Genomic DNA, 15,290 nt, shown 5'->3' with positions numbered 1-15,290 from the left:
TGTAACACCATTGTCAGGGATTAAATGGTTTCAAAAGAGTGTAGTCTAAATAACAAATCTCAGCTTCAAAAGATAAATGAAGGTAATTAATTCATAAAAGTGACCTATGATTATAACCAGGAACTTCTCATACCTTCCGACTACCATTTGTCATTCCATGCAAGTTACAGGCAGCTATTTCAAACTATTAAGAGAGTTCACTGAATAGAGGAGTACTTAAGACATTAATAATATAGGTTGCCACTGAGGGTTCATTCTCTGAGTCAGGGGAAAAATCTTCTATTTCTCAAAATAGTAGTTTTTTTGGGGGTGGGGTGGGGGATTGTCCCAGAAGAGGGAGCAGATCCTTTAAAAAAAAGGATAGATCAATGCTGAACACAGTACAACTTCTAGCTGAGTTTGAGAGTTGATCCCAGAGTTCCCAGCCAATGGCTGCCCTAAACACATGATTTTGATACTTGTATTTCACCAAATTGAAAGACACCAAATTAGGGAAGCTACTATAGATTTACTATGCTCATTTTGCTGAGGATTCCATGTCTACCCTTTGATAGCCTCTCTATCCCTTGCTCTGTTATAGATGCTATTTATTATACATATGCAAATAAAAATGCAGTGATTTTTTTTTCAGGAGTAAGGTGCAGAATTCTTGCTTGTTGAGATGGTCAATGGATAAGGTATACAAAAATCTTCTTTTACATTACACAACTGCCTCCTCATTGATCTTGGCTTTCTTTTCCTAAAGGAAGAATTGGATGTGTCAACTGCTCCCTCTGAAGAAGAAAAAGATAGCTGGAGAAGAAGCCAACATTCATTCATTCATTCATTCATTCATTTTATATAGTGAATAGAGAAGAATTTTATAGTCCAAGATGACAACAACAGTTGTGGTAATGTTGACCATTTTATAACAACAAAACAAGCTCAAAAGCATTGCCCAAAGAAATCTGAAAATAAAGTGAAATGAGAAATCAGTTTGTTAGAGGAAGCAAAGAGGAACAAAGTTAAGGAGAGATTGCATCTGAGATTCTTTCACTACTAACAAAGCCCAGAGTTCTTCAGTCTGAATTGGCAACTAAGAAGTATTAGGAACGAAGCTTTGCTCTTACAAAGCAGAGGCTTCTCTTTAGTTGAAACAAATTGGTGGATCGCATAATCTCTCTTTTGACACTTTCTCTTGGTATATGACACATTAAAAGAGCAAGCATGAACTGCTTAGGAGCACTGCCTCTTTGGTTACAGATTAACAGAGTTGGAAGAGACCATGTCGGTCATCTAGTCCAGGGGTCACCAACCTTTTGGACCTCAGTGACCACCAAACTCATAATTTCAAATCCCGGGGACCACTAACCGCGTGGCCTAATTTGTGGGTGTGGCTTGGTGATCATGTGACTGGCTGGGCATGGTGTGTATGTGAATATTATAAATATTTATATAAATATTGATTTTTTTATAAAAAAAGAGCAACTTTTACCCAAAATCAGGCAAAGCAGGCAGGCACATTGAGTTGCTCACAGAATCACTCAGTGATGTATCTATCTGCCATCGGCTAGCTCAGTTCTGTTACATAAAATTTGCTTGCTATGAGTCTGCACTGAATAATAGAATCTTCAGTCCTAAGGGAGCTTCGGCTGTGCTTAAAAGCAAAGCCGAAGATCTAAAGGCTAGCTAGAAAGCAAGAAATCCAACCGCTTCCTAGCTAATCTAAATCTCCTGGCACAGCAGAACAGCTGATGGTTAGGGGGAAAAAAGGAAAAATAGCAATTTAGCAAGCAAGTTTTTCGGGTAAGGAGTGAATGGGTGGGAAGAGTTCCCACTGGCCATGTGGGTGGCGCAGCCTTGTGTTTCTGCGCAGTCTGGATTAATTTCTTTGGAGGGTGCTCTGGGGGTGACATTTCTCTGCAGCCCACCAAAATTTTATCATGGACCACCAGTGGACCGCGGACCACTGGTTGGCGACCGCTGATCTAGTCCAACCCCTTGCCCAAGCAGGAGACCCTGTGTACACCATTTCTGACAAATGGCAGTCCAATCTCTTCTTGAAAATCTCAAGTGATATAGTAGACATATGTAGATGTAGAAAGTCTCAAGTGGTTTAAATACAGGAGCTTATCACGAGACAACTGAGAATTTTTATTTGTATAATTTTGGTACAAAAGTTCTAGATTTCTATGTTGATTCATCTCAGTATATAAAAAAATCTGAAGTCTGTAATTTGTACAAATCTTGACAGCATTCAAACAGTTTTTAATGGAGTTATTTACTTTAGATGGAAACAAACAAAACAAACAAAAATGTTTTCCGGATATAAAAGTATTCAAGGCCACCATCTCAATAAGATGCTACTGAATTGTCACCAAACATGATAGGAAGCCAATTCTCCTTCCCCATGATTCCAGCATATAACCAATGATAGTACAGTACGAGGACTTAGAATATAGACTTATTTTCCAAGATAGACCTCAAATAATCTCCAGAAGTGACACACTTCAAGAAGCTGTCAAGTTAGTAGCCATCCTCAATTTTGCAATAATGACCTTCAAATTGTACTTTGTTGGGCTGTTTCCTTTCAGACCTGAATTGCTCATCCTTCAGCTACAGAACGTGACCCCAAATTATATAATGACAGTATATAGAGCACATCTTCACTTCACATACTCTCCTTACACCACAAATTGGAGACCGTGCAGAAAAATCCTCCAGCACTTTTCCCCTTAGCAGTTCTTACTGAACATGTTGAAGCAGAAGAAAATATTGTTAAGGTACTTTTAGGTGAGGAATATAATGTTTTGATAGCCAAAGGGTATGTTTGTATTTTGTGTGTGTGTGTGTCTGTGTGTCTGTGCCATTTCCTTTCGTGCAGGTTCATCTTTCCAGATATCTGCAATTATTTTGGCTTTGATTAAGGAAGATCTTTCGCTTCTCATCCAAGAAGCTTCTTCAGCTCTGACTAGATGGTGGGGAATGGAAGGGTTATATTCCTTGCAGACAGCTAGTCATTTGCATTGACATTGGATTCTATGTCCAAATTAAACAGCCTTCTCTTGACAGAGGGAGAGGAATACGACATCATCTATCTCCAGTCTATCTCCAGCCTCCTGGGTGTTGAAAAAAGAAGCCCTTTGAAGCCTTTTGAGCTAAGTACAACAGCCAGGAGGGGGATCATCTTTGCCGCATGATTTAGATTAGCTAGAAAGCAAGAAATCTGTTTTCTAGCTAATCTAAATCGTGTGGCACAGCTGATCATTGCCCAACAGATCGTCGGAAATACCGGTTCAGCCAAACTTATAGCATTTTTTTTACTACCGGTTTGGCTGAACCGGGCCGAACCGGCAGCATTTCACCTCTGCTGAAACACAGATCGTGGCCTCAACTCTAAAAGGATGCAAATGACCAGCTGTCTGCGAGAAATATAAATCCTTCCATTCTCCAACTGAAGAAACTTCTTGGATGAGAAAGCAAAACGTCTTCAAAGAAAAACAAGAAAGTCCAGTTGCCTCTTGAAAAAGCATCTTAGACATCAGTTTAAAAAAGTCCACCAAAGAAATCCTCAAGCACCTTAAGAATAAGACAGGGGAAAAAAAAAAACATCTTTCAGAAGGAAAGGAAACTTTTGAAAAATTGCAAGGTTAATTTCAGGAAGCATTAATTTTCAGCAGCACTTGTTTTTATATCTCCTCTTACCTATTTTATTTTATGTTCAACAGATTTGAACATTATACCTTTCCTTCTTAAAGGAAACTTTCTTTCAGCTTCCTTATTTTTTTTGGATTTTTAAACTTTTTATTTTTCCTTTCAGCATTTCCAGAACTATCACTGTATATAGCTTTTCTGAGAGGTATTGAGAAGATTAGCAAAGTATGCCACGAGTTTTTACAGCATATATATATATATATTTCTGAAGTTCTCGCGGGTATTTGTATGTGGATCTATGGTTATTCGGGTTTTCTCCCACGTAAGATTGGAAGTATCTAGGCAACGTTTCAATGAAGTCTCATTCATCATCTTCAGGCTTGTGTCTTCAGCTCTGTGCTTGACTCCACCCTTGTTTCTCCTGCTGACACCCCTCTCTCTAAAATTGAGAGAGAGAGAATATGGCACAAACAAGATATGCTATAATCCACCAGCTTCCTGTATCACTTTCTGGGCTCTGGAAGATAATCAGGACAATGAAAACTTTGATCAGTTCAAGTAAAACCTGGTTGCTATTTTTTTTTAAAGTAAGAAGAGGTAAAAGAGTCCCTGCAATTTTACTCCACATGTCGTTGCTGACTATAGTGTTCAACTCTGTTTCAAGGTCATTGATCCAGTGCTGTCTGAAGACATTTCCATGGTCATGTGGCCAGCATGATGTATGGAGCATTGTTACCTTCCACTGAAGTGGTACCTATTTATCTACTCATATTTGCATGTTTTCAAAATGCTAGGTAAGTAGGAGTTGAGGCGAGGATGGGAGCTCGCTGTCAAGGTCCTGGCAGTTACTCCCATTTAAATAATGAGTCTTGAGCCAAACTTCCAAAACTTAAAAAGGATTTATTGGGAGTTAACATGCTGGCACTGCCTGAGTATAGCCGACTCTGAGATACATCATTCATTGTCACCCTTCACCCTGGTTTTCCCCCCATCTCTTGGGTGTATCGTAATTCATATTCTCCAATGGGACACATCCATAGCCAAGAGTCACCAATCATGTTCTCCAGTTAGAATTTTGTGCGGCAGAAACATGTCACCTAGTTACTATCTTTGAAAACATTTATGAAATGCAGTTTTGGTTTGCAAGCTGTTGCACTGCTCCTCCCTCCCTTTCTGTTGGCAACTCTAAAAAGATCATAGAAATATTTTATGACCTGACTCTCACCCTATCATGTAGCGCTCCGGTGTCGAACCTGGGCTGCCGACTTTCCAGTCAACAAGCTGAGCTTCTTAACCACGGAGCTACCACACCACCCTGGTTGCTATTTTAGCTCTATATTAATTCAATTATGATGTCTTTTCAAATGGTAAACATGCCATGACTGCCTTCTTGTGTCTTAGACAAAAGGATTAATTGTAGATATGCATGGAATTAATCTATTTTCTGCAACTGGGCTGTATCATTGTTTGTCTGGCTAAGCTCTTGCTCTGATAGACATCTAAGCAATGAGCTGTCCTTGAATTACATTAGGTCAATGGCATAATAAGCTGTTCTGTGGTGTAAGTTACTAAGATGACATGTGAAAGGAATATTGAAACTGTGGTTTTTCTGACGCGATGAATTGGAGTGCTTTCCTAGGTAGCTTTTTACACACATGACTACAATTTGTGAAGCTTGTCACAGCCCATCTTTGGATGTGTTTGCACAACATCATCCAATCAAATCTTTATTACAGCCATCGACCCAGCATAAAAACAACACAATTCATATTCAGTGCAGTTTCCTTTCTTTGAAATCTTATCCATCAAAGGGAAATGAAATTTTTATTTCTTTGAATTCCTATCCATCAAAGGGAATGACTATGGAAACTCTTGAAATTGTCATGACATCCTAAATAAATAAAAAAGAAGAAGTTCATTGCTTATAACATTGGAAAGCTTTATTGTTTAATGTAGGGTTTGAATGCAGCTCTTCTGGATTGTTAGCAAAACAAGGTTAACAAAACCATGGTCTGGTGCAATGCATTAAACTTTGCATATATGTAGAGTTCTCTGACAACCCAGTAAATTCTGTTATGATCTGAGGATATGTTTTTTTTTCTTTTCAAGGTGTTTAAAGTTACAGGATTGTTTACAGCACTCTTATTTTTTTATGTTAACCTCTCAGAGAAAAGCTTTTACATCTGGGACATTTATTTATTTTCTTAAGAGACCTCAAAGAACATTTTAAACCTAAAGTCCTGTGCTAAAGCTTGGGTTTCAGTTAAGCCCATTTGCAGACTGAAGCTTACTGAAGACTAGGCTGAGAAATGGTGAGTGCAAAATACAAATAACCAATCTGACAATCCCTGCAGAGGTTCAGTCCTTTGACAATTGACAAAGAGATGGCAAAATTAGCATTGTGGTAAAACTTCCATTTGTGTACGATGCCTCTCTGCCAACAAACGTGTCTATACAGAAGGATTAAACTATTGACAATGACTTTCAAAAATCCAGCCTCATTTAATAACAGGTGCTGAATATGTTTACTTTCCTAACTCCCCCCATTTCACAATAAAGCAGGTTTTCTTGAAAAGGTCAAAATCCGCAGAGAACTGAATCTCAAAGGGAAGGCATGTAAAAACATCTCTGAATAGAGCACTTTAACTCAAATGAATCACTGGAACTAAATCAGTTTTAACTCTTCAGATAGGAAGAGCATTTTGCACAGAAAATGCTGGGGTGATAAAACTGTCAGCATTTTTGCAAGGATGCAGGCTGAACATAATAATAAAAAAAATGGAGACGAATTGTTAATCACCGCGCCCCGTGTTCCGAGTAACCCAGAGAGGTCAATATGGGTTTTTTTTTTTCCCCTTCACAATCAACACTTTTAATTTTCTCTCCTCCCTCCTCAGACTTCATTGGCATAAAATATACATGAACACAGTCATTGGAATTTGGGATAATCAGCATTTTCTAAATATGAATTAGGATTTTGCTCATGGTCTTAAGCAATTCTCGGATAAGTAAACAAGAACAATAAGAAATACTGTGCTGGCTTCCACACTTAGGGTCGATCTTTCTGTAATACATTCCTGAATATTCATTGCTTGTAAACATACAAGTACACATAGTAATCCTTGTTCAGCAACCGCAATTGGGACTGACAATTCCATTAAGCGAATTGGTTCTTAAGTGAAACCACAACTATCTTATGATCTTACTTCAGCTTTCCTTTGCTTTGCAGACTTCAAAGGTCATAAATGCATGGATTGCTCGCAATGTGACTTTTTTTTTTACCAGTATTGTATCTGCAAATGGTCACTAAATAAAACAGTTGCTAAATGAGGATTACCTGTAAGGTGTTCTTCAAAATAGACATACTTACTGAGAAGGATATAGATAAGGCTCTCTCATACAACAAAAACACAACTGTTGGTAGAAACATTTCTCAGTTATCCCTTATCACAATTTCAGTTTCTACTCTAACCTTCCGATTGCTCTTATCTTACTTCTGATGTGAACAATTATGTTTGGCTATATTAACTAATAACCGTTGATTAGGATTACCCTCCTGGAATTTAATCTAACCTATTACTGCATCCCATGATCTTCCTGAACTTGAACAAGCGTTAGAAGAAGAGACTAGAATTTATAGGTTTAAACAGGGGTGGGATTCAAATTTCTTAACAACTGGTTCTGTGGGTGTGGCTTGGTGGTCATGTGACTGGGGTGGGAGTGGCTTGCCGACTGGGCATGGCTAAGTGGTCATGTGACTTTGGTGGGTGTGGCCAGGTGGCCATGTGACTGGCAAACCAAATGTAAGTGGTCCTCGCTTAATGGCCAGTTGCTTAGCAAGTGTTTTTTGCCAGTTTCCAAGGCCTGGGGAGCCCTGGAGAGGGCAGGGCGAGGCCCGGGCAGGTGGCCAGATGACTGGCAAACCAAATGTAAGTGGTCCTCACTTAATGACCAGGTCCTCGCTTAATGCCAGTTGCTTAGCAAGTGTTCTAATTTATGACTGACTTCCACAGAGCTACTTGGCCTGGTTTTGGAGTTTTCACACACACACACACACACACACACACATACATACACACAGCCCCTTCTAAACCTGCTATTTTTTGATTCTGTAAGGATCTCCTTCTGGAGCAGCGGGGTTGTCAAGATGACCTCTGAGATCCCTTGCAGGCCAGCCCTAGTTCGCTGTGTCTTCTGAGGCCAGGGTTTGTGTCCTTCCTTCCTCACCCTTTTTCTCTGTTCCTCCCTCCCCCCTTCCATGTATTTATTTATCCATCCATATATCTCATTCACTTTTTCCTCTCTCCCATCCTCTTCCTTCCTTCCTTCCTTCCTTCCTTCCTTCCTTCCTTCCTTCCTTCCTTGTCTCTGTCTCTGTCTCTGTTTCTGTCTCTGTCTCTGTCTCACACACACAAGCGGGTAGCAGGAGAAGAAGAACGCGAGTAGCTTGGGAGTCCCCCGCCTTTTGGATCACGCCCGCTGCCGCTTACTTCTCCTGGGTGGCGGTGTTGGGCAACTGCCGCTCCAAAAGGGAGGGGGAACCCCCCAGGGCTGCTCCCTTCATCCGGTGGCATGTCCACCGCCCCTCTCAGTCCCTGCGCAGCAGAGATAGCGAACAGCCGTGGCATGCTCTGGCTGCCACCATGGCCGCATCACCCTGAGGCCCAGCAAAAGCCCCAAGTCAATGATGGGAGGCCCCAGATCAGCGACGGGAGGCCCCAGATCAGTGAGGGGAGGCCACGGATCAGTGAGGGGAGACGTGGCAAAGACTGGGGGCAGCAGCAGGGGAAGGTCCGGGGAGGGTTGGGCCTTCCAAGTGGTGGGAGGGAAGGGGCAAAACAAAAGGCAAGTGGTGGTGGTGGTGGGGTAAAGGCGACCGGGTCTTGCATTCACCCAGGGAGATAATCAGATCAGGCAGGACCATAGCAAAAGGCAGGCAGCAATGGTTGGCTTGGCAAGCAAGCTGCAGGGATGTCGCACATGCGCACGATGTTGCGCATGCACGACAGGGACTGACTGGGCAGGCAGCAGAGAAGCGGGTGGAGAGGGGCGGGGCCAGCCAGAGGCCCAATTTACCGGTTCTCCGAATTACCAGGAACCCTGGGTTTAAAAAATAATTAGAGAACACTGTTCCCCAAACATAAGTGAATTATGCTGCTAAAACTGAAACAGATAACTTAAGTTCTACTTAAAGACGTGCTCTTCCTTAATAAGCATGTGCTTTTCTCTATCTCTCCGTTTTTGCCATCCACATGTTATTGCAGGGCTACTGCAGACAATAAGGGCTCTTGAGATCGATTATAATGTTTCCAGTAGGAATAGCAAGTGAATAAATGGTAAAATAAAATATAATGGGGAGAGGTTATAGCGGAAAGAATTAATGGGACATTTTGTGACACACAATAACGGAATGAACTTGCATGGGAATAGCCACTGTTCCTAGGATAATTATTATTGTCTGCATTTTTTATATTTTATTTCATTTGACCTCACAATTTATAATTCCTGAATCTTTAAATTGAAGATCTCATTATAATACATGCAGCCATTCTAAATCATGGAACTTTTTGTAATAGAGACATTGAGACTCTGTTCATTTCTGTTGTGTCCAAGAGCTTTTCCAGATCTTTAGGGATGGGACCAAAGTATACCAGCTACTATTGGTACTACTGTAATTTTATTTTTCCATATTCACTAGACCATTATTTTAAGGTTTGTTTCCTTCCTTCCTTCCTTCCTTCCTTCCTTCCTTCCTTCCTTCCTTCCTTCCTTCCTTCCTTCCTTCCTTCCTTCCTTCCTTCCTTCCTTCCTTCCTTCCTTCCTTCCTTCCTTCCTTCCTTCCTTCCTTCCTTCCCTCTCCTCTCCTCTCCTCTCCTCTCCTCTCCTTCCAGTTTATCTCCAGCTACTGCAGTGTTAATGATTCATACTTGTTTCTTTATATCTATGGCCCATTATGTGCTAAATGTTTATCAGATTACATTCGGAAGTCCCACAGTATGAAGATGAAGATGATGATGATGATGAAGATGATGATGATGATGATTTGAAGGGTTCATTCAGGTTTGGGCCATAGTTAATTTGTAAATTTAATTTGTTAGACCCTTCATGTCTTTGTGCTGCCACAGATTTTCAATTCAGCAGAAGCAGACAGGCAAATGAGCTGTGAGACCATGAATGCTAAAGACACATCTTGGAACCAAATGACAGGCTGCAGTGACAGGCACAAGGAAAGAGTGACATTACTAAAGGGCCATATTGTGATAGGATTGTGTTATTTTCAAGAGGTTGTTCAGTGAAAGTGGGTGGCAATCATGTACCTTTTTAATTGCTTATGGTTCTTTCTTTTAGCAGAGCATGTGGCACTGATTAATAAGCCAAACATGCATAGTGCCATTTCAAAGGAAGATTATTTTAAAAGAGAGAAAGGACTAAATTCAGCTTCTTGATGCTCTCCTTTAATTTGGCATTTTAAAAAAGTAGCTCGGGGAAGACAAAGCATGGCTGCATCAGCTCCAAGAGTCCAAAATCCTAATGAATATTGGAAACGGTCTCTGCTTTACAGAAAGCTAGATACCATCATGGTCTTGCAGAACACAGAAATGTCCTGAAATCAAATAGTCCATCAAATTGGTCATTTCCCACAGGGATTTTCCAAGGTAGATAGAGGAGCATTTTGCCTATTAGCAATTCTTCACTATTATTCCCATCTTTAATACGCCCCCCCCCCCAAAAAAAAAATAATAATGAAAATGGTTAGGCCCAACACCAAGAATGAAACGGGACAATTCTTTCAAGCACAGGTTTTTTTTTTATTGTTTCACACCTATAGACAAATTTTTGCCAGACTGAGGACACTATTATTTGCACCTACAATGTTCTGTGGGAACTGTTAGCTGTCTTCACCCTCTTTTCTGATATCTGGACTGAGTTGCCTCTGGCTCCTTTGAAATTCCCCCCGCCTCCCGGTGATCCATCAGAAAAAACTAAGTACCCCTTCCCCCACCCCAACTTGGTTATCCCTATGATGTCACCATTCTTCCAATGTGATCCTCTGGCTAGTTGGGAGAGCACAGAATCCTTAAATGAATCAACTCAAGAATGTTATCTTCCTCCTCTTAATTTTAAACAACTTTTCAGATACCATTCAGTATGGAGCACAACTGGCATTGGGACCACACTCTTCCAATTTCATAACACAATATTTGGCTCAAAAATGTATGTAATTTCTGCATGGTTGTGATTGTATAGTTGAAGAAATTGTTTACAAGAATGCTTTGTCCAAGTGAGTATCTATCTATCTATCTATCTATCTATCTATCTATCTATCTATCTATCTATCTATCTATCTATCATCTATCTATCTTAGCTATCTATGAGCTGTATGAACCGTGATGGTGCAATGGTTAGAATACAGTCCTGCAGGCTACTTCTGCTGCCTGTTGATGGCAGTTTGGCAGTTCAAATCTCACTGGCTCAAGGTTGACTCAGCCTTCCATTCTTCTGAGGTCATTAAAATGAGGACCCAGATTGTTTGGGGGCAAGAGGCTGACTCTGTAAACCACTTAGAGAGGGCTGTAAAGTACTGTGTACTATTGCTATCTATCTATCTATCTATCTATCTATCTATCTATCTATCTATCTATCTATCTATCCATCCATCTATCCATCCATCCATCTATCCCTCTATCCCTCTATCATCTATGTATCACCTCCATCTCACTTTGAGATACGGTTAAAAACTGAAAAGGAGGCTAACAATTTTTATAAACCAATGGATAATTTTGATATGCAAATAAGCCTATATTTTTAATACCAACTAAACTTTCTGTTTGTGTGCTGTTTCTTAAAAATACACAAACTTACACACAGAGACTGAGCTTCCAGGATAATACCGAAATTGGCTGGTACTGATTTATGAATGAATAATGCAAAACTGACCCAAATTAGATGTAAATCAATGCATCCACCTCTACGAATCACCTTTAAATGTTAAAATTCTCATAGTACCAATATATCATAAAGGAAACCATTCACAGCTCATTTTTGCTTCTACCAGATGTTATGATGTTCTGTCTCGCCTTTCCTCTTTCCCAAAATATGAAAGAGTACAAACTCACACCAACACAGGCAGGCAAGCTGGCTCGGACTTCACAGAGTTAATTCTTTGGAATGATAATATTCTTGGCATTCCCACATGTCCTGCCTGCCAAGTCCGAACTGATAAAGTTTTACTCACAAAAAATCACAAGGCAGTCCACAAAAATAGTCATTCACGAAGAAAATCTGAAGTAAGGTTAAACTTTGTCCCGTACAAAGTTCCAGCCGACAACACACCCACTTTTATCCCCTGTGGGGTGTGGCTCAATGACTCAGCTCACTCTCTGACCCTCCCACGCCTCCTACGTTGCTGCTCACATTTCTCCCTACGACGCTGCTTAGGATCAAGCCAGCATTCTTCCACTTTACTCCCTGTCAGGGACTGCTCCGATATGCCTTCCTCCTGATTAATCTCAGGCTGTTCCTCTCGGTTGTCTGATGGAACCTGAGGCATTATCAGGGAGGAAGGTCCTGGGGAGGAAGGCATTGCCAGAGAGGAAGGTCCTGGGAGGAAGGCATTCCCAGTTCCTCCTCCTCATCTTCCAGGTCCTCTTCCTCTGACAGCATAGGCTCGGGAATCGGAGCCACAACATTATGATATAGATTTTTACAGATAACTTGCATTTTTAACCAAACATTTTTTGGTGACACAACTAGCAATTAAAGTATTTCGCAGCTTGGGAGGAATTTTAATTCTTAGCAGATGGCTGGATAGTGCATTGAGGCCTTCCTTATCAAACAACATCAAAAATTTTGGAGGCAGTAACTATGTCTTTCACAGCAATTAAAGTCAACAAATATTTATTATGGAAATTGAGCAGCTGGGTTATATTTTACTATTAAAACCACTAGGATATTATTTATCTTTGGGCTTCTTACTTACAAGTAGATTGTGTTGTATTCCTTTATCTTTGAAAGCAACATTTTACTATCAATTTGATAAAAGAATGTAATCAACTGCAATTCTAATATGACCTTTTTTCTTTTCATAGGCATCCTATCTATGCCGCATCTTGATAAGAACTTGGAATGTGGGTGGGTTGCTCCTTATAATTTTCCTTGTGTTGGTGTCCAATATCATTGCGCCTTCATTTATGAATATGGAATTTGATGTGGGGGGGGGGGAGTCAGAATGTGCTCTAGCTCGTTATTATATACACTACCCTCCTTCAACGTGATGCCCTCCGGAATCCAGATGTTTTTGACAGAGGTTCAGAAGACCAAGGATAGAGCTGCAGTCCATCACATTTGGAGGATAACCGTTGGAGGAAAGCTAATTTGTATAGTAATTTGCAGATTTTCAGACAGGGACTATTTTTAATAGCCTCTACAGATATCAAGGATTGATTTTGGGATTTTCTTTTTGTTCTCCACCACTGATTTATAGCTGTGTCTCCAACAGGAAGACCCTAGTTGGGTTGGGATCATCTAGTTTGCCATTTTCAGTGTAATAGAGGTTTGTAGCAGGCCTTCTTGGAAGAGGCATGTAGGTAGGTAGGCTTAATAGGTAGGTAGGTAGGTAGGTAGGAAGGAAGGAAGGAAGGAAGGAAGGAAGGAAGGAAGGAAGGAAGGAAGGAAGGAAGGAAGGAAAATCTATAATAGGTTGAATGAAATGAGTAATTTATAACCAATGTGTTGCAGAAATCCAGTTACCATGTTGCCCAATGAAGGACATCAAGTGAAACCATAATATAATTTGTCTGTTCAAGTAGCATTGTGTAAAATAAAAGCTGTAGATTTACTTCTGGCAAATAAGATAGGAGTATTTCAGTGTTTGAGACATGGATTCTTTATTTCTTCCCAGAAGCCTTTGAGAGGGAAGTTAGAATCATCGAAAATGGGAATTCACTGGCCTATCTCAGTGGTTCTCAACCTTTTCTTCACCGCGGACCATGGACCTTTTGTATCCACAAAGACTTAACTCAAGATTTAAATCATAACATTTCTTCAAGCCTTCACGGACCTCCTGTGAACACATTGTAGCTCCCCAGGGTTCTGCAGACAATAGGTTGAGAACCATGGGTCTATCTTAACTGCCTGTCTTCTGAATTTATTCTCTTATAGAAACTTAGCAACAAGTAACTTTTTAAAAAAGAGTTTTGTTTTTTAATACACTAAAGTTTATTCACGAAAAATACCTGTGTGTGTGTGGGCGAAAAAGAGAGAGGGGATGAAATATTGTAAAAGAAACCCTTACCCTTAATCACATCTTAACAAAAAAATAAACAGGAATGAGTGGGTAGAACACTGAAGCTATTGAAACCATGAAAGCATGTTCCCATTGGGACCAATCTAAAGATCAAGAAAACCTTCCCTCCCTCCACATTTAAAAAAAAAAAAGTAACATTTGTGGTTTTCAAAATCACCATTTAAGAAGGTGATACAACCAAGAAGTCCCGCTTAGTAGCAAAACAGGAGTCAAAGATTAAAAAAAAATTGTAGAAGAAAGAATGCAAAATTATACTTCTCTAATGCGGAACAGATCCCAGTTTACCAGATTATAGAGTTGAGCATTCTACCGTGGTAGAAATTAGCTTGTTATGAGAAAGCAACACAGATGGAAAAGGTCTTTAAAAGGTTTTTAAGGCATAACTATTATGAGAGGGGTGGGAAAGCAGATAGACTCTTGAATTGAGGAAAACAGTAGTCATAAAAGAATTTGGAACTCTTTATAATCGACCATGAGCACCTCTTACGTTGATCCTGAATCATTACCCCTGTAATCATGATTGTTATTTTACTAAATTCCATAAAAACATCAGAGCAGTTTACAAAATTAGAAAATATTCTCCAAAGCACCTGAAGGCAGAACAAGAAGCAATAGATAGGAACTAATCAAGGAAAGAAGCAACCTAGAATTAAGAATTGTTTTGAAAGAACAATTAATCAGTGGGACAACTTGTCTCCAAAAGTTGTGGTGCTCCAAAGTTGGAGGTTTTAAAGAAGAGAACTGACAGTGATTTGTCTGAAATGGTGTAGGGTTTCCTGCCTGAGTAGGCAGTTGGACTAGAAGATCTCCAAGATCCCTTCCAATTCTGTTGGTCTGTAAGATTCTGTAAAAGGGTTAGGACTGTGAGTATAAATGGCTGGAATATAAACATTTGCCACATAGGATTTCTGAAGTCATGGACATCTTCTAGAGTTATTTTGATTGCTCTCCTTGAAATCTTCCCTATGAATTTATCAATCCCCACATAACTGGAAAACTCAGGAAGCAAATGAGATTTCAAAAAGTCAGCTTCATCACTAAAAGGTAAAAATCTTGAAAAGTCTTAATACTTATTTTCTAGGCTGACTTACCACAAGCTAATTGGTATAAAAGCTTACGCATCATCACAAAAATCTCCAGAACCGTAAAGCCTACAATCTTAAAATTTGGCACATATGTTCCTCTTGGTTTCCAGGTGCTCACTAAGAAAGGATTTTTTTTTTCAAAATGACCACCAGAGCATTAGTATTTCCTATTTTATTATTAACATGCTCTGATGCTAAGGAGTTCTACTCCTCCTTCCCACCTGAAAAGAAATCTGTTCCAAATGCAAAACACAAGCAGATGAGAG

The sequence above is a fragment of the Pseudonaja textilis genome, chromosome 12 (genome assembly GCF_049901715.1).
Source record: "Pseudonaja textilis isolate UNSWEBS1 chromosome 12, rPseTex1.2, whole genome shotgun sequence".
Taxonomy (NCBI): Eukaryota; Metazoa; Chordata; class Lepidosauria; order Squamata; family Elapidae; genus Pseudonaja; species Pseudonaja textilis.
This window is presented reverse-complemented; position numbering follows the sequence as displayed.